Here is a 24,458-nt window from a genome sequence, read left to right as displayed (position 1 = left end):
TCAAAGTGAAAGTCAAAGAGAAGCTGGTGACATTGATGAAGTCAAAGAACAATATCTAACCCTGGAAAAAAGACTAAGAGCCATGGAAGGCGCTGATTACTTTGGGGTTGCTGCTGAGAACATGTGTTTGGTTTCCGACCTGGTCATACCGGCCAAGTTCAAAACTCCTGAGTTTGAAAAGTACAAAGGGCACACTTGCCCAAGAAGTCATTTGACCATGTACTACCGCAAAATGGCTGCCTATACCAAGAACGATAAATTGCTGATTCACTGCTTTCAAGATAGTTTGACTGGCGCTTCCCTGCAGTGGTATATGGGACTTGAGAAGAGTCGTATTCATTGCTTCCAAGATTTGACTGATGCTTTCATGAAGCAATACAAGTACAATCTAGATCTGGCTCCTGATCGTCGTCAACTGCAAAACATGTCTCAAAAAGAAAGAGAGTCTTTCAAGGAGTATGCTCAACGTTGGAGAGAGCTAGCTTCTCAAGTGGAACCTCCTTTGGCTGAAAAAGAACTAACTGGAATGTTCATGGACACTCTCTCACCTTTCTATTGGGAGAAGATGATTGGAAGTATGTCCTCCAACTTTACTGACTTGGTGACCATCGGTCAAAGGCTAGAAGAAGGAATCAAGAATGGCAAAGTTGCCAATGCTGCTGAATCTTCTAATGGGGCAAGAAAGCCTTTTGGAAACTTCCATAAGAAAAAGGAGGGAGAAATAAATGTTGTGAGTGATGAAGGAAGAAGACCTCGTCAAAGGACTAATAACTATGATCAACCAATTGTAGTTACAGTTGCTCCTGTGACCAAGGCTCCACAAGTTCAAGCTCCTCAACCTCAAGTTGCTATTCAGAATCAGAATCGTGGTAGGACGACCTATGATCCTATTCCCATGACTTACACTGAGCTATATCCTGCATTGGTTAAGAAAGGTCTGATTACAACAAGAGCTTTTACTCCTCCGAATCCTCTTCCACCCGGTTTCAGATCTGATCTACACTATGAATTTCATCAAGGTGGTGCTGGCCATGATTTAGAAAGATGTTTCGCGTTGAAGGCTAGAGTGCAAGAGCTGATGAGGGCAAATATGTTATACTTCAAGGATATCAACCCTAATGTTGTCAAGAATCCTTTGCCCGAGCATAACAAGAGTGGCTGAAGACTGAGATTGACAAGCTACCTTCCTAAAGCCAAGTGTTTCAGACAGGATAGCTCCTCCTCGTCACTGATTAGTCACTAGGCCTTGTTTCCTTCTGTTTGCAATTTCCTTGTTTTATCTCGTGTACTGCATTTGAATTTTGCTTGTTCTTGAATGTTAATTTTAATGAAATGAGCATTGCATATTTGAATCAATCCATTTACATCCATTGTGTGTTTCTTTATGATTTATCTTTCAAAAAAACAAAAATATATCTCTTGTTCTTTTTTCTTTATGCAAAGATTGGAGGGAGGATGATGACAACGAAATACCCAAGTTGTTGAATTGTATGCTTTTAAGTAAAACTTTGCTGATGATGTACAGGCATTATTTCAATCCCCAAACACTGGAGAAATAAGGAAGTTAATCCCTCGTCAACCCCTTTGAGCCTAGAAGTTGGTGTTTCTTTCTGTATGAAAACCCGCAATTTTAACCTGGGGCAGGGTAGTTCTCAGTTAATTTGGTCATGCATTCAATTTCAAAAGAATCATTAAGTACACCTTTCAATAAGGGTTTCAATCAAAAGTGACCAAGATGGTTATCATTAATCATTATCAAGTCAGTCACTATCTTTCCAATATAAAAAATATACTTCAAAAAAAAAAACCCGCTAAGTCAAAACCTACGAAGGAGACTTAGGCAAAACTGGGGCATCCCGCTAGCTGTAATCTCAAATGAAAGTTTAGGCAAAAGTTAGGGATATAAAAAAAAAGATAAGTCAATAAAATCATAAACAACAATAAAAAGTTGTGACTATCAAAAGGAAGAAGTGGTTGTCATCTCAAAGATTCCCTTGGCCTTTAAACCATCATCATTATCGTAGGTGCAAATCCAAAAGCCTCTTGGAACCTGAATGCATAATTTAAGTTAATTGAGCGTAGGATTGGAGATCATCACGAAGAATGGGGTGGGTACAAATATAATTTGAGCTTATATCTTTTGTTTCATAAACCGTGAACCAAGCCACGTTACAACCTTCAAAAGACCTAATTGAAGCAAGGTTTATTTTGAAAGCATATTATAACAAGGTTGCGTTAACCTGACTCCTAAAGATCTTTGCGAATCATTTGTTTTGCCATACCTTTTCTTGATATTTCACTTTGAATGTCTAGGCCATTGTGTTTGAACTTGTGATTCATTTTCTTTACATTAATAATATCATTCCTACAATGATTTTGATTTCAAAATATGCTTTGAGCATTGCATTAAAATTTCCATTTTTGAATGAAATTCTATTTGCAAGTAAGCATTCATCTTTTAGGAAGTTCAAACAGTCGAGAAACTTGATCAGTGATCCTATCAGGGGGAAAGTTACATCAAGGGCCTGTTGTTCAAGACTTATACTGGGGCATGTGTTCCCGACATTTATTTCAAAGAACTGAAGCCACAATCAGTTAACAATCAGTCAATCAGGGGCAGTTTTCTTCAGCGATCCCCAAACAGTTTATCAGTCCTTCTCAAAAGGATCACTGGTATGACAAAACCATGTTGGCAATGTTCTTGTGTTGAGGAATCAGAGTTCCAATCTTCCCTCATAAAAGAGTCTACTTTAGTTGTCGTAACCAATTACATTACATTAATCATTCACATCTCATGCATAGAACATTTAATATCATGCATCGCAACAAAACTCATACTCATTTGCATTCTTTAAAGGTCTCGTTGTTATCAACACTTCACCTTGTTATCAAAGCCCAACTTATTTGGCATCTACCAAAACGATGATTGTCTCTTCATCCAAAGCTACTCTTGGATTTGTGTTTGTTTCTCTTCATCTGATGCTACTCTTGGATGTATATTTGTCTCTCTTTGTTCAATGCTACTATTGGATGTCTTATTGTTTCTCTTCATCCAAAGCTACTCTTGGATTTATATTTGTTTCTCCCTGTCCAAAGCTACTGTTGGACATGTTGTTTCTCACTTTTTATCCAAAGCTACTGTTGGATATCACAATCCTTAGTAAAGTGTTATTCAAAGCTACTGTTGAATGATCTTTATATCTTTGAGCGGGAATACCATTCTGTTCTCATCCAAAGCCACTCTTGGATGTTCTTGAGTTTGTTTTTTTCTTCCCATCCAATGCTACTATTAGATGGTCGCTCATATTTTCCAAAATTGGTATCCATTTCATCTATTGCTCCTCAGGATGACTCTGATATATTTTCAGGTTCAGGTTTCCTTTTTGCATTCAAAGCCACTGTTGAATCTCTTTGGTTTCCGTATTATCCAAAGCTACTGTTGGATTGTCCCCGATGTTTTTCAGAGTTTGGATTCCATTCGTTCAAAGCTACTCTTGGACGTCTCTGCCATATCTCCGAGTTTGTAGGTCTCCTCTTGCATTCAAAGCTACTATTGAGTCTTGTTGGTTTTCCTTCCATCCGAAGCTACTATTGGATGTCTCCGATGTTTCCTCAGAGTTTGGATTATTTTCATATTCATTCAAAGTCACTCTTGAATGCCTCTGATGTTTGGTGTCGTCTAAAGCCACTCTTAGACGTTCCTACCCAAAGTTTTGTTTCAGAATCATTCAAAGCCACTCTTGAATGTCTCTGATGATTTCCGCCGTCTAAAGCTACTCTTAGACATTCCTACTATCTTTTTACCCATTTTTTATCTCTCATTTCCAAGTTTCTCCATCAACAGTTTGTCTTTTGTGACACTATATTCCCCACAGAATTCAGAGTGTCTCATATCATATTGTATTCAAAATAACAAAAAAAGAGTCCATGCATTGCATTTGCAAGTGAAGGACAAAAATTGTGTACTTTGTATTTAAGTCTCTTCACATCTTCGATGGAAGAAACTTAAATAGGGGCATCTGTCGCACCCCAATTTTTGACCCGCTTATTTCATTCATTTAGGCATGCCGCATTTTAATTCATCATTTTATATTTCTCATTCAAAAATCACAAAAAAATATGGTTAACATCTTTTTGATTGTAATTCTTTTTTAGTCGAAGTTTTTTTAATCTAATAGTAATATATATTTTGGTTTGATTTTAATTTTAATTCAATTTGAATTAATATTAAAATTAAAATCAAATTAATTATTATTTTTAATTTTATTTTATTTTTATTTTTATTATTCTTCTATTTTTATATAATTTACAAGTGGCCTTTTATCATCATTATTATTATTGTCTTTGTTTCCTTGTTTTATGTCCAAATAAGAAAGGGATCGTTAGGACCACAACACGGTTTATGCAATATCAGTAACAAAGACTTGCTGCTCCACTAGTTGGTATTATCCCATGCCAAACAAGTCCCTCCAAAACTCTGCAACTTGCTGCATATAAATGCCAAAGTATTCCCAAAATGATCAAAGCCAAACCTGCATCCAAAAAGCACAAAAAACAGTAAATCAATGTGTTCAAATTGACCCCAATTTCCCCCCCAAAACCTCTCAAATTCATATATAAAAAGACAGCAATGATACAATGAAAGGGAGGTGGAAACGCTAAAAAAAGAGAATCATACTTCTGCCCAGAAAAAACCTCACGTTTCAATCGCATTATCCTCCCAAAACTCTCACAGACCGATACACAAACAGCCTTCCTCACACACTCCATCGACTCACTTCTGCAAAACCCAACATAAACTCACCATAACATTGATTCAACCTCCAAATTCATTCACAAAAACATTGAGCTTATTCACCTTCAAAACACACTCAGCAAGAACACCCATAACTTCACACCTTTCTAACCCAACCTCACCTTCAACCTTACTCATCATCACCGCCTTCTTCACCTCAAACAGACCACACACTTAAACCTGCGTAAATCCAGACCTCATACACACAACGTAACAACTCGCTCGATCCGCACAGAGCAGCTGCACGGATCCACGACGCATCATCGACATCAACACTTCAACACCGACATCAGAAGCAACACCAAATCTCGCAGGAGCAGAGAAGAAGGAAAATAGATCGAAAGGAAAATTGAAACACGTACCTCCATAAACTCTTGACGGTATCTTCGAACTTTATGTATTTATTTTATCTCTGTGATTCGAAATTGTTGTTACTATGAGAATTGATGTTGTTGTTGTTTGTTTCCGAACCAATTTCCGTTGTTGTTTTTAAATCGAATTATTGTTGTCGCGATAAAATGTCGAAACCGAGTGAGGCCACCCATTGTTGGTGTTTTTTCGCAGAGAGAACCATTGAGAGAGAATCGAGAATGAGTGAAACAAGAGAGGTGAGGGATGAGCGTTGAAAGAGTTGGATATCTTTTGGTTGTTATTAGGGTTTTGTGTTTAAGCTTGATATGGGCTTGTTGTATTTAGGCCCAATTCGATTTGCTATGTCATCACCCCTATTCTGATCCTCACCACCCTTGAACTAAGTCTTCAAGTGACTTAGGGCCCAACTATACCAGCATCAAGGAAATTCCACCATGAACAGCCCCCATTCTGTTTACACCCCCCATATTATGCTTTGTTTTTTAGTCTATTTTATTATATTAGTTCACTTGTTTCAATTTTAGTTATATAATTGTTGAAATTTCCTATTTAAAAATACAAAAATATGTTTATATATTTAAATTCTATTTTTTATTATAAAAAAATGCAAAAATATTAGATTAATCTAAATCCAAAAAGTAATAAACCTTGGTCCAACGCCAAGTCGTTACAAATAATTTCTCGATCCAACGTCGAGTTCTTTCTTTACAAAATTCTTTTCTTAACCAGACCAAAGATCGTGTGACAAGGGGTGGACACCTCTTGAATACCTCGATTCTTTTGGATTAACACCTTTTTTTAAAAACCTTTCATTAATCAAATCAAGAGAACAAGTGACAAGGGGTGAACACCTCTTGAATACCTTGATCTTTTAATTAAAACACATTAATCAAACCAAGAGGTTAAGTGACAAGGGGTGGACACCTCTTGAATACCTTGATCTTTTGAATAAAAACACATTAATCAAACCAGGAGGTTAAGTGACAAGGGGTGGACACCTCTTGAATACCTTGATCTTTTGAATTAAAATACATTAACTAACAAGGACAACAAGTGACAATGGGGCTCGCTCCTGTTCAATACCTTGGGTAAAGACGCGCTAGGTGAACACCTATGCTCAATCCTTTGCTAAATGTCCCTTTAAAACACAATTCAATTTCATTCAACCTTTTTGCCTTATGGCTTTTAAAACTCTTTTCATAAACGAGACACTTATCCAATTTTCAATACGAACATACCTCCACATGTGAAGATCGAACATCTTCCACTCGAATGCGATGATGGCCAAAATCATGTCTTATCTTGATTTAGTCATCCATTCTTGTAGTGATATCATATCCATGTGCGCGTAGTATTTCCATTTGAAAGCGATCCAGTACCTCTCGCTAAAATCAACCAACAAACATTTCGTGGTTCTTACCCCGAACTAGGATTGCTCTGACTTTCCCATTGCACTAGGGAATACGTAGGCACAAGATACAAACGTCTTGGCGAGCATAATAATAAAAAATCTTATCTTTTTCCTCATAATAATAAAAAATCTTTTCTTTTTCCTCATAATAATAAAAAACCTAAAAAATCTTTCTTTTACCTTTTCTCGATTAATAAGCTAAAGAACGCAAACATTACGCTAACACTCAAACACAAAACTAACTAAATGGGTCCCATCGAGTACGATGGAGGTGAGGGGTGCTAATACCTTCCCCTTGCTTAACCGACTCCCGAACCCAAATTTGGTTGCGATGACCATCTTATCCATTTTCTTTTCTCTTTATGGGTTTTATCGATATTTTCCCTTTCCTTTTGGAATAAATAAAGTTCGGTGGCGACTCTGTTGTACTTCGAGCGCGCGATAACGCTCGAGTCACATTTTTACCGCTATAGTATTTTAGAAAATTCAGTAGATGTAGTTAATATAAATTCATGTTAGTTACATATTTGAAATCGTGGGAGAATTTATAACAAGTTTGGTGTTTGCATCATCTGATTTGGTTGAGAAACGAGAGAGTTGGAACTTTAAATTCATGGAAGCTTGAGGTTGAAGACGAAGATGGTGGTGGCGCGCAAAATTCAAATCCAGGGTCAAAGTTTATTTTATTTTGAGTGGTAGGCGTTTTATAAACGACTACATCGTTATAGCCAAGTGGTAAAGAGAGTTTGTGTGTTGCATGTGCCCAAGGTCTGGGGTTCGAATCCCCCTCGCCCCAAACCTTTTGGATTTTATTTCTTTTTTTACACTATGCATTTGATAACCAATGTATTGCAATGGAGTCACTCCTTTGACACCAAGCGCGCGTTGGACCAGTGGTGTTGTTTTGAGTAGTTGATTGCAAGGGCGTGAGTTCAAACCATGGTGAGACCAAAACATCTTTTTTATCACTATTTTCTTTAAATTTTCTTCACAATTTCAACCAATTAAATCACCTATCAAATTAAATCATTTTCACTTTATTTTTTACACACTTTTCATTTAATACATCTATTTTATGAATAACCCAAAAAATCACAAAAAAAAATTATTTATTTGATATATTTTTATTGAGTTTAAAATGATACTTATTTTAAGTATTTTAAAATACTTTAAGTATAATTTTCATTTGATTTCCAAAACTTAATCACTTGCACATATTTTTGTGATAAAACCCTAATTACCTAGGCCTCAATTAGGTATAGACTTTGTCTTTATTCTAATTAAGTTGATTATTGTCAATATTTCAAATTATTTTCAAACTTCGATTAAACGGACGGTTAAGGTTCTGATTCAACAAAACCTTACGTCTTGTGTTTTCTGTTTTTCATAAACAGTAAATCTTTCTTTGGGCCTCTAATAGAGTGTAAGTCCCAACCCCCTTTTATTTTTACAAATAATCAACTGTTTTCACAACAGTAATCATTTCAATTGCAAATCATTTTCAACTGTTTCTTATAAACAGTAAATCTTTCTTTGGGCCTCTAATAGAGTGTAAGTCCCAGCTTTTATTTCTTTTCATAGTTTGTTTTTCAAAACTGTATTTACAAAATCCTCTTTCTGTTTTAAAAACATTCTTCTGGTATTTGAAGGGCATTATTCTCGGTGAAACTCTTCAGATACCTATGTGACCTATGTCCATCTTCACTTCTTCTGTTTTCAAAAAAACCTTTAACTATTTATCATGAATATTCAACTGTTATCAATCAACTGCTGGTAAGGCTTTTTACATACTTCTTCAAAGGCCTCCACTCCATCCAGTTTAGGCTTAATAGCTTTCATTTACAGTCTTTATTTAAATTACTGCCAAAATATAAACTATTTATATATTGTTTAGAACTACGTCTGAGTAAAACCTTAGGACAGTTAAACTATATATATATATATATATATATATATATATATATATATATATATATATATATATATATATATATTATAGGAATATGGCCTAGGATTGAGAATGTCTTCCCGGTGAAGGCTCTTTCCTAATTAGAGATGTGTAGTTCAAACCCTCAAGATGAATAATTCCCAGTGAAACATCTTGAAAAAGCCTTAGAACCCAAAACTAGGACACATCCACCCAAGAGGAATTATTCCCGATGAAACCTCTTACCCATTTGCTTAAAGCCAAAATAAGTTCAAAACCACATAGCTTTCTCTTGTGCTATAACAAGGACCCTCGATGACCCTCGATTAGCCTCCTCTTGGGCTTTGTACAAGGACCCACAGGCTTCTTAAAAGCATTTCCAGCTTCCTCTTGAGCTTGTAGACAAGGACCCATCAGGTTTCTTATAAACATAGGAACAGGTCTTTAGTTACCTTTTAGCCTATCCTGGTGAGTTTTCTTCCATTCTTTAAACCAGACTTTAAACAAGCTAAGATTGTCTCAATCTCATATTGAGTACACCTTTTGGATTGAGAGACATGGACAGTCTCTGTCACCCTTATCTTCATCTTCCTTAGCAGAATCTAGGATCCATATTTGTTTATCCTTGGTCAGTGTTAGCCTCAACCTTGGGCCTCATATAAGGCATGAAATAATAACTTCCCCAGTTAAGAGTCAGCCACAATTTTGGGCTTTGTACAGAACACCAAATAAAATCCATCAAATAAATGCTCTCCAGCTAGCGTCAGCGTCAGTTTTGGGCTTTGTACAGAACACAAAAACTCCTTAGTTTAAGTCCATCCCCAGTAAAGTTATCTCTCAAGGTCAATAAAACAATAAATCAATCAAAAGCCTCAAGATTGGGCCTCATACAAGCCAGCTAAAAATCAAATCTTTCAAACAATAGATAGACATAGCTCATCTTCATAGGTAGTTATTTCTCCTATCTCACCACAAACAAGCAATCATTTAAAACAAACAATAATTTCAAACATTCTCCCATTTAGGACTCGTGAAAGGCATTGCTCTGGCTACATCCCAGACTTGTACAACTTTCCCTAATTTGGTTGAGAATCTTTCATTCAAGATGCATGTGGATGTCATACTTGATCAACCAAGTAGGCTCCCTCTCTTAATGAAACAAATTTAGCTTTTCTGTCACTTTAAAAATGTTTGTAGTGGAATAGTAGAAATACCTCTCTGTAGAGATGATTTCATGTCTCTTTACTGTAAACAGAGATTTAATTCAAGCTTCAACCTTGAGCTTCAAGCAAGGCACCAAAAATCATTAAAATCCCTAATTAGTTCTCCGAACTACAAAAAGCTATGACTTCCATTAGGGATATGTAGGCATGAGGTTCACAAGGAATCTCAGCGAGCTAATAAAAAACCAGAAATAGTCAGTCTGTCTGTTTTTCTTTTAATTCAATTCAATTCTTTCTCCTAACACAAAGGAGAAACTTTTCCAATCAATAAGCAACAAACACAGTCACATTGACACAGAGAAGGTTCCCGTAGAGTACTACGGATATTTAGGGTGCTTAAACTCTTCCCTATGTATAACCGACCTCTCGGAACCCAGAATTTCTAGTCTAGGTGAATCCCCACACTTAGAAAACTCCTAGGGTTTATTTGAGATCTTTTCCCCTTTCCTACTCGTAGGATAATTAAAAAGTTCGTGTGATATCGTAGCAAGAACTGAAACAAAATTCACCCTGCCACAGGCGCATTCTCCTTCCAAATTTCGCGTGAAGGGTCTAGCGTGCCGTCCTCCCAAGTGAAACGGGGAGGTAAAGAAAACGAAACTACAGAAAAATGGCGACTCTGCTGGGGATCTGTTAAAAACCTTGGTTTTTCATCCAAACCAATGGTTGACCTGTGCTGGTCCAACCCCCAATGAGGAATTAGGGATGCCAAATTCCCCCTCAAACAAGAGAGGTCCTGCCTAACCTCTGTGTCATTTCATGTGTTTGCCGCATTTATACTTGTTTATAGGATGGAGGATGTCTTCTCGATGAAGGCCCTCTAATCTTGGTTCCCAAATCTACTCTTGGGATTTGCCTGGCTGGTTGTGATTAACTGTGCCAATGCATTCCGAGACTGATTTGTACCAGGAGGATCTAGAAACACATTAACCCCACTTAAAGCCTTTTTTAGGACGTAGAGCGGTGATTACGAAAGTAATTGTCACGCAGATGCTACACTCAGAGAAAACTCTCTTATAGATACCAATCAACGTATCTTTAAGGTTGAGCAAAAACTCTGAGACCCCTAGAACCCGTTCTACAGGTACAAAAACCCTTATCCATAGTTTACCCTGGGGTGAGGTTTGTGTTGTGACTCCATGACCACTATACCCTTCTATGCCATGTTTGTTAAAAACTCTTGTGTGTGCATTCATGCATTGATCATAATAATTAAAACCAAAGAGTCTTTTTCGAGTCGTTTTTCAAGGAAACTAAATAACAAACGTTTTGAACTTCATAGAAAGAGAGAAACGAAGAAAGGACTTAAGGATCTATACCATGGATTATGGAAGAAAGAGAGCTAGGAAATTCACCTTCAAAATTCCTAAGGTCGAGGAATTGGAAAAGCTCGGAAAACTGGTTGTCAACCCCCAGGATTTCAAGAAGAAGTATGGAAAACTTCTGCCTCTTCTCAGCACTAACATTGTGGATGGGATCCTTCCCACTTTGGTACAGTTTTACGATCCAACGTATCACTGCTTCACCTTTCCAGATTATCAACTCGTTCTTACGTTAGAGGAGTACTCTCGTCTGGTTGGAATACCCGTGTACGCGCAAGATCCGTACTCCGGTTTGGAAAAGAACCCTGACGACATTATCATTGCTGCAACTACTCCTTTGAACGTAGTCGACATCAGAACTCATATGGTGAGTAAAGGAGGAATTCAGGGATTACCCTCCAAGTTCCTGTTAGATCAAGCTCGGTACTTCGTCAGCATCCAAGATATGAGTGCTTTTGAGGAAACCTTGGCATTGCTTATCTACGGATTGTTTTTGTTTCCTAAAATTAACGACTTCGTCGACATCAACACAATTAAGATCTTCTTAATTGGAAATCCAGTTCCAACCTTGCTTGCGGATGCTTATTACTCTGTGCATTCAAGAAACCTACAGCGAAGAGGATTAATTACATGTTGCGTACCGTTGTTATACGAATGGTTCGTCTCGCACCTACCGAAGTCTAGCACTTTCTAGAATATGAGGGATAACCTTTACTGGTCACAGAAAATCATGTCCCTCACTCATATGGACATTGATTGGTGTAGTCCTGACAACGACAAAACCAAGATCATCTTCAGTTGCGGAAGTTATCCCAACGTACCCCTTATTGGAACTAAGGGAGGAATCAATTATAATCCAACTCTATCCCGTCGTCAATACGGCTATCCCATGAAAAATATACCAAGTAGTATCCAATTTGAAGGTCTGTTCTTCAAGAACATCGACGATCATGGAAACATGCTGAAGAAGGAAATTGTCCAAGCCTGGCGTCTTGTTCACACAAAAGGGAGAAAATTGTTAGGAAAACATCTTTGCATCTCCCTGGATCCTTACCTTCAATGGGTACGCGTCAGGGTATTCAAGCTCAGGATGCCATACAGAACCTATTCCCCTAAGGGAACCAATATTCCTTTTCTCCACCGATGTTGAAAAACTACAAGCGGCATTAAACAAGGTATGCCAAGAAAGGAATGCTTGGAGAAATAAGTATCGAGTCGTCAACACGAAAAATGTTGAGATTCAAAAACATCCTAAGAAGGAAGGATGCGTTACTTGAAGTACTCGATCGACAAGTGACACAATCGTCACTTTCTCATCATATCCCTCCTGCTTCCTGGATCATCGATCAGCTCACGTCAGAGAATGCTCAGGTCAAGAAACAGAAGAAAATGTTAGAACGTGAAGTCGGCTCTTCGTCAAAGTTTTAGAGTCCTTTCTCTCGGTTTCTCTGTATTTCCCTTTTTCAAATTGTGTAAAAAACGGCGTTTTCGCTCAATTAATAAAAGGTTTGATGTTTCATAACGTAATTATGGTGTTTCCTTGAAAAATATTTAACTTAACTGCACATCATGCATCGCTTTAGTCGTACGCACTGACACGAGAATTGTCGCGGATCTAATAGTCACTTTCCTTTCTCCAGAAAGAGAGGAGGAGAAGGAGGTGAACAAAGGCATTCAAACTGGCTCATCCATACAACACTCGTTCAAGTCGCAAGAAAAGAATGGAAGACTTTGAACAAGAGAATGGAGAACTCTGAGAAGAGGTTACTACTCTCAAAGATGCTGTTGAAAGGCTCAATAGTATGGTAGAAGCCCTGGTAGATGCGCAAAATCAACCAACACCAGAAGAACCACAAATGACTGTGGTTTCCGAGATTATTTCTACTCCTATTCCTCAGTATACCATGTCGCCCAACCGACCTTGGGGCATGCCGTATAACTTTATTCCAGATGGGTACATACCCCCAGTTTCCGAAGTTCCAAGAGCTACAATGGATATGCAACCACCGGAGGGTTACAGACCTCTTTAAATTGAAGTTCCAAGAGCAACAACAATGGGTTTCACACAACAGAATGCTGAGATTCCAAGATCTGCTGTCATGGCTTCTCCACGGCCATTTGTGCATACTTTTCCTCCACCGGGCGGACAAGTATATCATCACGCTCCCAATGAGGACGCTGGCATGTATGAAAGATTGGACGAGTTCCAGGAACAGTTTCTGCAAATGCAGAAGGAACTCAAGACTCTCCGAGGACAAGATCTATTTGGAAAGAATGCTGCAGACCTCTGTTTGGTTCCAAATGTTAAGATTCCTCACAAATTCAAAGTACCAGAGTTCGAGAAGTACAAAGGGAATTCATGCCCACAAAGTCACCTCGTGATGTACGCTCGAAGGATGTCAACTCAGACTGATAATCAACAATTGCTCATTCATTATTTCCAAGACAGCCTGACTAGTTCTGCACTCAAACGGTACATGAACTTGGACAGTTCAGAGATTCGTACTTTTCGAGACCTCGGAGAGGCCTTCGTCAAACAGTATAAGTACAATCTGGACATGGCTCCCGACAGAGATCAACTCCGGGCCATGACTTAAAAGGATAGAGAAAGCTTCAAGGAATACGCTCAATGATGACGTTAAGTTGCTGCTCAAATCTGTCCACCACTTGAAGAGAAAGAAATGACAAAAATCTATCTCAAGACTTTGAGTCCATTTTACTATGGACGAATGGTTGCAAGTGCACCTAGTGATTTTACAGAGATGGTAAATATGGGTGTACGTTTAGAAGAAGCAGTTCGAGAAGGATGCTTGAACAAAGAACCAGAATCTTCTATTGGTCCAAGGAAGTATGGAAGTTCTTTCCAGAAGAAAAAGGATCAAGATATGAGCAATGTCTTGCACAAAACCAGAAAGAGGTTTCAACCTCAGGTTGCGACAATAACTCCAATTATTAACTCAGCACTAGCTTATCAACCTCAGGTTTCTCAATAACCATTTCAACAAAGGTCGCAGCAACCTCAACAGCAGGTTCGGCCTCCAAATTTCAACAACAATCGGGCACAAAGGTATGCTCCCTTTGATCCCATACCAATGCCGTATACGGATTTGTTTCCAACACTATTGGCAAAAGGACTCATTCAGACAAAGAGCCCTCCAAATCCTGCGAATGAATCATCACATTGGTTCAAGGCCGACCAATCTTGTCCCTACCATCAGGGGGCACCAGGTCACAACATTGAGAGATGTCTCAATTTCAAGATCGACGTTCAAAGATTAGTGAAGAGTGGAATGCTATCCTTCAAAGATACTAATCCTAATGTCCAGGCGAATCCTTTGCCGCAACATAAAGAAGCTTCAGTAAATTTGATAGATCAGCACCCCAACGTTATTCAAATCTACGACATCCGTTAGATAGGGGAAAATCTCGTCGAAATGCACGCTAGACAAGCTGGGTACGGTCATGTACCACCTCACAACTACTTCATATGTGAAATTTTTCCAAAGAATAATCAAGGATGTGTCGTAGTTCAAGCTGCATTACAAGAACAAGTGGACTTAGGATGGATTCAACACATCCGAGTCAAAACTGAGTACGACATCAACATGGTTCAAGGATGTCCAGGAGAATACAAAATCTACAAAGTTGAAGATCTCGAAGGATCGGTAGTCAGGTTCCATAAAAATTTAAATGGACTTGCCTACTTTGGAACGGGTTTCCATCCTTACTGTAGATGTAGAATTTGTCGAAGAAACTCACGAGGTTGTTTGCGTGTCCACAACGACATTCAGAAACTAATGGATGAAAATACCATTACAATTCTTGCCAACAGAGAAGACGACGAAGTCTTTACTGTATCTCCTCAAATTAATCAAGTTGAACCAGTACAAGTCAAGTATGACAGCAGGAAGACATCAATTGCTCCGTTAGTCATCTACTTACCAGGTCCTGTACCGTATGAGTCCAGCAAGGCTATACCATACAAGTACAACACTACATTTTTTGAAAATGGTAAGGAAATACCATTACCGTTTGTTGTCAACATTGCTGACGTTAGTCGAGTCGCTAGAAGTGGACGAGTCTTCAACCGAACAACAGAAAATATGGATAAACCTTCGGAAGAAGCACCACATAGGCAAGACAGTCATCCGACCAATGCTGTTCAAGCGAAAGAAAATGATGAGATCTTGAAATTAATCCAGAGGAGTGAATACAACATTGTGGACCAGCTGCTACATACTTCGTCTAGGATATTTGTTCTCTCCCTACTATTGAGTTCTGAGGCTCATAGGGAAGCTCTACAAAAAGTCTTGGAACAAGCTTTCGTAGAACATAATATTACCATGGAACAATTCAACAGTATCATTGCCAACATCTCTGCAGGAACCAACCTGAGTTTCTGTGACAAAGATCTTCCTGAAGAAGGAGTGGACCATAATCTTCCACTTCACATCTCAGTTAGTTGCATGGGTGATGTACTCACGGGAGTCCTAATAGACAATGGATCCTCTCTAAACGTCATGCCTAAATCAACATTGTCAAGATTATCCTTCAAAGATTACCCGCTGAGGGACAGTCACGTCATCGTCAAAGCATTTGATGGATCAAGAAAGTCAGTTTTTGGAGAAGTAGATCTTCCCATAACCATTGGACCTCAGACGTTCAAAATCACTTTCCAAGTTATGGATATTCCGACACAATACAGTTGTTTGCTAGGTCGCCCATGGATTCATGAAGCTGGGGCAATTACTTCAACACTTCATCAGAAACTGAAGTTCATAAGAGATGACAAAATGGTAACCATATGTGGAGAACAAGCTTTGATCGTCAGTAACCTGTCATCATTCTCTGACATAGAACCAAAAGAAGTCGCTGGAACTAAATTCCAAGCACTTTCCTTGGATAAGGAAAAAAGAAAGGAGAAAGCAGCGTCTATTTCTTTCTACAAAGATGCAATCCAAGTTGTAAATGATGGCACTACCAGTGGTTGGGGGCGCATAGATATTCCTACCAACAACAAGAACAGAACAGGAGTTGGATTCTTTCCAACATCATCAAAAGCTATTCCAGGAATTGAGGTAGTCCTTCCAATTCAAGAAACTTTCCGCAGTGGATGTTTTCTTCAACCTATTCAACAAACAGTCAATACCATCAGTACAGGAGACACCGATGAGAATTTTGAAGTGGAATGTATGTGCTACCTTCTCGAGGAAGGATATATCTCCCTATCAGAGTCTGATTCACCTTGTTGTTATCCAACTAAAGGATCTGAAAGTAAGACTCAACCAAGTAATGACAAAGTTACTAACAGCTTCACCACCAGAAGTCACGGTTCATCAGAAGAAGTTCCTCCTATCCCCGAAGAAACTTGGGATACATTAGGAGAACCAAGCGGAAAATTCGACTACATGGTGAAATACTCCGCTCCTGAAAGTTCAAAAATCTCTCTTGAAGACATTGTTCCAACTGGATGGAACATTGACTATGAGTACCTTACTCAGCCAAAAGAGATATACAAATCTTGATATTCATCATCATCAACTGGTGAAGTCATCATTGAGGATTATATCCCCAAGTCACCTTTTGAGGCTACGGATTTAGAATTCACATACCTAGTCAACGCCATCTTGGGAGAAGAGCAAGACCAAAATACAGAAGAGGATGATCTCAAAAGTGTCTCCGACAACGAGTCTCTCCATTCAGAAGATTGGAAGTTTCCGCAAAGGAAAGTCCGACATACTCCACTTGGAAATGGGTATGCTCACACTGCTCAGTCTGCTGAAGTAGAAGAAGATCATCTGAGTGTTGCAAAGACAGTGGTTGGTAAATCAAGACCTACCACAGGCCAACTTAAGCCTAAGGTGCCAGATTACTTAGTGCACAATGGGGTTCGCCACTATTGGACGGCTGTTGAAGTTTCAACTGTTGTTCGCACTCCTAAGTAGAAACTTTCACCGTTATTTTGTACTCTCACCCTAGCCCAGGGTGAAGAGATGTTTCATAGGGCTTTGCATTTTACTATTTCTTAGGAAAATGTCCCTCTTTGCTTCGCCCAAAGCAATAGAGTTTTGTTTTATAGGGTCTTTGTTTCAAGAAATGACTGTCGATAAATAAAAATGTCTTTTTGTTCCTTCGTTAGTTTTTTCCCTTTTCTTTTTTCAGAAATTGGTAATCCTAAAAAACACCCTTAAAAAACATCAAAAATTCCATTAACTGCATACACCGAGTCTTCTCTCGTTGTCTAAATAAAATTTATCACACATATGCAGATTAATCATAAAATACCCCGTTGAAACGTGCGACCGTATGACTTCTCCAAGCTTTGGGTTTCCTGTATTCGAGGCAGAGGAAGAAGAAGACAAAGAAATATCAAAGGAAATTTCACGGTTACTTCAACAAAAAGAAGAGGCCATTCAGCCATACAATGAGCCTCTATAGATCATTAACCTTGGTTCCGATGGAAACAGAAAAGAGGTTAAGATTGGAACTTCGCTCAGTTCAGAGATCAGAGAGAGTTTGATACAACTACTTAGAGAATTCTCATATGTCTTCGCTTGGTCCTATCAGGATATGCCAGGGTTGGATACCAGTATAGTGGAGCATCACTTACCATTAAAAGCAGAGTGCCCTCCGATCAAGCAAAAATTGAGAAGAACTCATCCAGAGATGGCTATGAAAATCAAAGAGGAAGTTCAAAAGCAAATCAACATTGGTTTCCTCGTCACTTCAGAATACCCTCAGTGGTTAGCTAACATTATTCCCGTTCCTAAGAAACACGGAAAGGTCTGCATGTGCGTCGACTACAGAGATCTGAAAAAAGCTAGCCCTAAGGATGATTTTCCTTTACCACATATTGACATGTTGGTTGACAGTACAGCAAAATCCAAAGTTTTCTCATTCATGGACGGATTTTCAAGATACAACCAGATCAAGATGGCACCTGAAGACATGGAGAAAACAACTTTCATTACCCCCTGGGGAACATTCTGCTACCGCGTTATGCCTTTTGGACTAAAGAACGCAAAGGCAACATATGAAAAAGCCATGACTACACTTTTCCACGACATGATGCATAAGGAAGTGGAAGTCTATGTGGATGACATGATCGCCAAATCAGAAAATGAGGAAGATCACATACAGAATCTGACAAAGTTATTTCAACGCTTACAGAAGTTTCAGCTTCGCATGAATCCCAACAAGTGTACATTTGGTGTCTACTCAGGAAAACTCCTTGGTTTCATCGTCAGCAAACGAGGAATTGAAGTAGATCCAGACAAAGTCAAAGCAATTCAAGAAATGCCTTCACCCAGAACCGAGAAACAAGTTAGAGGATTTCTTGGACGTCTAAATTACATCTCGAGATTCATATATCTCATGACTGCAACTTGTTCTCCAATTTTCAAACTTCTACGGAAAAATCAAAGTTGCGTCTGGATAGACGATTGTCAAAAAGCGTTCGACAACATTAAGGAATATCTGCTCGAACCACCCATCCTGTCTCCTCCAGTGGAAGGAAGACCTTTGATAATGTACTTAACCGTCTTAGAATATTCCATGGGTTGTGTCCTTGGACAGCAAGACGAGACAAAGAGAAAAGAGCATGCCATCTACTACCTGAGCAAGAAATTCACTGACTGTGAATCCCGCTACTCCATGCTCGAGAAAACCTGTTGTGCTTTGGCTTGGGCTGCCAAGCGTCTCCGCCAGTACATGATTCGACATACTACTTGTTTGATCTCCCATATGGATCCAATCAAGTACATCTTTGAAAAGCCCGCCTTAACTGGGAGAATTGCCCGTTGGCAGATGTTGTTATCAGAATATGACATTGAGTATCACGCACAAAAAGTCGTGAAAGGAAGCATTTTAGCTGAGCACTTGGCTCACTACCCACTCAATGGTCATGAATCAACCAGTTTTGAATTTCCGGACGAGGACGTTATGTACCTCAAGATGAACGATTACGACGAGCCACTACCAGACGAAGGACCTGAGATAGGATCCCAATGGGGCTTAATCTTTGACTGAGTTGTCAATGCTTATGGACGAGGAATTGGGGCAATCATTGTTACACCTCAAGGTACCCATATTCCATTTACCGCCAGATTAACTTTCAAATGCACAAACAATGTGGCCAAATATGAAGCTTACATCATGGGTCTCGAAGAAGCCGTGGATCTAAGAATCAAACACTTGGATGTATATGGAGATTCTGCTTTGGTCATTAATCAAATCAAAGGAGAATGGGAAACACGCCAACTAGGGCTAATCCCTTACAAAGACTACGCGAGAAGATTGTTTCCATTCTTCGATAGGGTAGATTTTCATCACATTCCTCGTGAAGAAAATAACTTGGCTGATGCATTAGCCACACTCTCTTCCATGATTAGGATAAATCATTGGAATGACACTCCTCGGATCGATGTTATGCTCCTGGATAGGCCCACTCATGTTTTCGCAGTAGAAGCGATCATCGACGACAAACCGTGGTATCACGATCAAAAACTTTCTTCAAATGCAAGATTACCCTCTTGGGGCATCAAAGAAAGATAGAAAAACTTTGAGAAAGTTAGCCGGCAGATTCTTCCTTAATGAAGATGTTTTGTACAAGAGAAACTTCGACATGGTTCTGCTCAAATGCGTTGACAGAAAAGAAGCAGAAACACTCATGAGAGAAATACATGAAGGTTCCTTTGGTACACACACAAATGGACACACCATGACAAGGAAAATACTGAGAGTAGGATATTATTGGCTGACGATGGAGTCAGATTGCTACTAGTACGCAAAAAGGTGTCACAAATGTCAAATCTACGCCGATAGAATTCACGTGCCACCATCTCTTCTCAACATACTCTCTTCCCCTTGGCCTTTCTCCATGTGGGGAATCGACATGATTGGAATGATCGAGCCAAAAGCGTCCAATGGACATCGCTTCATCTTGGTAGCCATAGACTATTTCACCAAGTGGGTCGAAGCAGCTTCATATGCAAACGTCACACAACAAGTTGTCGCCAGGTTTATCAAGAATCACATCATCTACCGCTATGGCGTCCCTAGCAAGATAATCACTGACAATGGGTCAAATTTGAATAACAAAATGATGAAGGAACTTTGTGAAGTCTTCAAGATTGAACATCATAACTCATCTCCTTACAGTCCAAAGATGAATGGAGCTCTAGAAGCAGCTAACAAAAACATTAAGAAAATCATTCAGAAGATGGTCATCACTTACAAAGATTGGCATGAAATGATCCCGTTTGCTCTTCATGGTTACCGTACATCTGTTCGTACTTCAATTGGAGCTACTCCTTTCTCCCTTGTATATGGCATGGAGGCAGTCCTACCCATAGAGGTTGAGATCCCATCAATAAGAGTCTTGATGGAGGCAAAATTAACAGAAGCTGAGTGGTGTCAAAGCAAATTCGATGAATTAAACTTAATCGAAGAAAAGCGCATGAAGCTTTATGCCACAGACAGCTATATCAACAATGAAGAAAGCTTTCGAAAAAAAGGTTCGACCTCGCACAATCAAAGAAGGCGGCCTTGTACTAAAAAAGATTCAATCTTTTCTCACAGATTCGAGAGGGAAATGGACTCCCAATTATGACGGCCCATACGTGGTCAAGAGAGCTTTCTCAGGAGGAGCCTTAATACTCACGACTATGGATGGAGAAGAATTCACCCGTCCTGTGAACGTCGATGCAGTCAAGAAATACTTCGCCTAAATAAACAAAAGAACAGCTTGCTAAGTTGAAAACTCGCAAAGAGCGGCTTAGGAAGAAAAGAGCGTCTCGGTGAATCGAAAACCCGAAAGGGCGATTCAGGCAAAAGTTAGAGACATAAAAAAATATATATAATCAATCCCGATAGACTTAAAACCCGAAAGGGGTAGTTTATGCAAAAGTTAGGGATATATGGCAAGTAACTGTGTTCAGGACAAACTTGATCATTCAAAATCTATAGTAGAGTATTCATCATCAGTAGGTCATCTTCTATGAAGCACGAATACAGTGCAGTTCAGAGTGGAAGGGAAAGATAACGGTCGTCACGTTTCATCGTAGCCCTTTTCTCGCAAATTACCAATTTCCAACTTTGTAAATACTCCATGGAATCAAGCATTTGTCTGATTACCATTCCATAAATAATAATTTGAGCCTTGTGCCTTTTCTTTGCAATCAAGTCTTATTCAGTTTCTTAAAATGCATTTTAAGTTTAAAACAGTCATTTTCTTGAAACAAAATGTTTTCATAAAATAAAATGAATTTACTTACAAAATAAAGGTGAAATTTCTTTCTACGGTTTACATACAATAGGAAGAATGCAAACAGTTGCTCCAAGAACGGTTGAGACTCCGAGAACAAATTTCCCCATGAGATCGCTTTGCGAACATCTCCCGATGACGGATCGTCACTCCAATTCATATCAAACGGCGGGCAACTGGTAGCCAGTTATCCCCAACGGAGTACAAACTGCAAGAAGAAGACATCTTCTGATCAACAAAGATTCAAGTCGTATCATAGGATTTCACATCCGCGACAATTCTATTCACATTCACTTTACATTTTATAATCATCATAATATTCATGCATACTTCGCATATCATAATTGCATAGTTAGCATAGTCTAGTTAGGCTTTGATCATGTTAGTGCCCGAGTCACTTGCGCATGTACTCAAGCTTCCCCTACGAAGTCGTGAAAGGGTTTTCTTCTTAAAAAAGAAAGTTCATACACCCGAATTTCCAAAGAGGTTAACAAATGTTGGTCTTCCAGAGGAAGATGGTTTGTTTACTTTGAGAAATCCCCAGCAAGTCAACAAATGGTAATCTCTCTCAAAGAGATAGTTTGTTCACTCCCCAAGAAAAGTCGACAATAGATATCATCTTCAAATAAGATAGTTTGTTCACTTTTGGAATTCCCCAACTGAGGTTCTCCCGCAGAGTGACACTCGACAATCTTCTTCAAATAAGATAGTTTGTTGCGCATTTGAATTCCTCAAAGTCGGCGAGTGATTTTCTTCTCCAAATTGTTCCGATTCCCGGTAGAACCGACAAATGACAAGTTCTCTTCTTGGAAAATGTTTTAACAAATCCCCAGCGGAGTCAGTAAATGACAGTCTTCATCAAGAAGATAGTTCAGATTCCTTAGCATAAGTCGATGAACGACAATTTTCATCCCAGAAAACAATTTGTTATCCCCCCAGCGGATCGACCAAAGATGGTCCTCCTTCAAATGACAGTTTGTCCACTTTCAGGCAAAGTCATTAGCCTCTCAAAAGGACGCAAGATCGTATGATATCCCTTCGAAGACATCACATTAAAGAAAAGCATGATGAAGTTTCTTATCATCCATCAAATCGCATCTCTCCAACGGATACTGATGAGAGATTTGATGAGGGAACGAACCTTTGGAAATTTTCTCTTTATTTGAGATATTTTCCAAATTACAACTGAGACCAGTTTCGAGATACATATATCCGAAACGAGGGGAGGTTGTTTACATCATTATAACTGAGACCAGTTCCGCAATTAGACATCCGGATCGAGGGGAGGTTATCACAATTGAGACCAGTTTCGAGATACAAACATTCGAAACGAGGGGAGGTTGTTTACATCATTATAACAGAGACCAGTTCCGCGATTAGACACCCGGATCGAGGGGAGGTTATCAGAACTGAGACTAGTTTTGAGATACAAACATCCGAAACGAGGGGAGGTTGTTTACATCATTATAATTGAGACCAGTTCCGCGATTAGACATCCGGATCGAGGGGAGGTTATCGCAACTGAGACCAATTCCGCGATTAGACATCCGGATCGAGGGGAGGTTATCACAACTGAGACCAGTTTCGAGATACAGACATCCGAAACGAGGGGAGGTTGTTTGCATCATTATAACTGAGACCAATTCCGCGATTAGACATCCGGATCGAGGGGAGGTTATCACAACTGAGACCAGTTTCGAGATACAAACATCTAAAACGAGGGGAGGTTGTTTACATCATTATAACTGAGACCAGTTCCGCGATTAGACATCTGGATCTAGGGGAGGTTATCGCAACTGAGACCAGTTTTGAGATACAGACATCCGAAACGAGGGTAGGTTGCTTACCTTTTTCTAAGTATCAACACTTAGTTAAAGAAGATGGATTGCACATTCTACATTGCCGTCCATTCACCAGAATTTGCATAAGCACATTTCTACAGGAGTTTGTCTCCCTATCCCCCGCAGAGTGAGACAACGGGATCAAGTCATGCACGAGGATTTCATTATCAATGCAACATCTCAAGGACGTCCAAAATTCGGGCATTCTTTGGTATTTAAGTCTCTTTCACTCAGGAGAGATCGAGATATCAATCTCTATCCCTCCAGTTGAAAGAAACTTAAATAGGGGCATCTGTCATACCCAAATTTTGACCCCCCCTGAGATGTCATACTTTCAGGCTTTTCATCAGAATCAAAACAGATACCCAGAACAGTCACTTGTTGATCTGGTGCTTAATCGAGGATGTTCAGAAACAAAAGAGCTCAGGAAAAGGATCAATCAATAAAAGGATTAGTCTCTAATACAATCATAGGACTCAAAAAGCTTCATTCTATTCACCTATGATTGATTAGACACCCAATCATTTGGGCCCAAGTTTGCTTAGTTCACTAATCTAGGGTTTTGAGCCCATCAGGGTCTGTAATCAGGGATCACATTTGGGAAACCCTAAAAAGATCCAGGACATCTATCAATTAGTTCAAATATCTTCAATTTGTTCATATGACCTTAACCATTGGACATTACACTTCAATTCAAGATCTACAGTCATCAATTACATCTGGTCGACAATTAGGGTTTTTAACCTAATTCACCTGGACAGTTGACTTTTAATCAGGATATGGATCCAAAAATCAAAACATGGTTCAAGAACTTCTATCACCTCAATATAATCCATTCACATCACTCATTTAAGGAGGAGAACTTGATTCATCACAAAAATCCAAGATTTCACTTCATCTGGAAAAAAGTCAACTATACAAGATTACCTTTGACTTTTGGGATTTTTAGTCAAACCATGACTTTTAAAGATCAATGTCATAAATATATGATTGTTAAAGTCATTTGGCAAAAGAAATTCAATAAAATTCATCATGGATCAAAAAGTCAAGAATTAGGGTTTTTAAGGACATTATGAGAACTCAAAATTTCACCTACACAACTCAAAAAACTTCCAACATGAAAGTTGTAGATCTTGCAAAATAAAACAACATCTTACATAGCAACTTTTTTCAAAAGATCTATCATTTGAGAGATTTAGGTTTTGGAAGTTATAGGTCTTAAAAACTTAGAAATTTTTCTAAGTGTTTTTGACCTAGTTTTCTTCCAACTTTAGGCTCATTTTTCACAATTTTCCCAAATGAT

Source organism: Vicia villosa, unplaced genomic scaffold, assembly GCF_029867415.1.
Source record: "Vicia villosa cultivar HV-30 ecotype Madison, WI unplaced genomic scaffold, Vvil1.0 ctg.000374F_1_1, whole genome shotgun sequence".
Taxonomy (NCBI): Eukaryota; Viridiplantae; Streptophyta; class Magnoliopsida; order Fabales; family Fabaceae; genus Vicia; species Vicia villosa.
Note: the sequence above shows the minus strand (reverse complement) of the source record.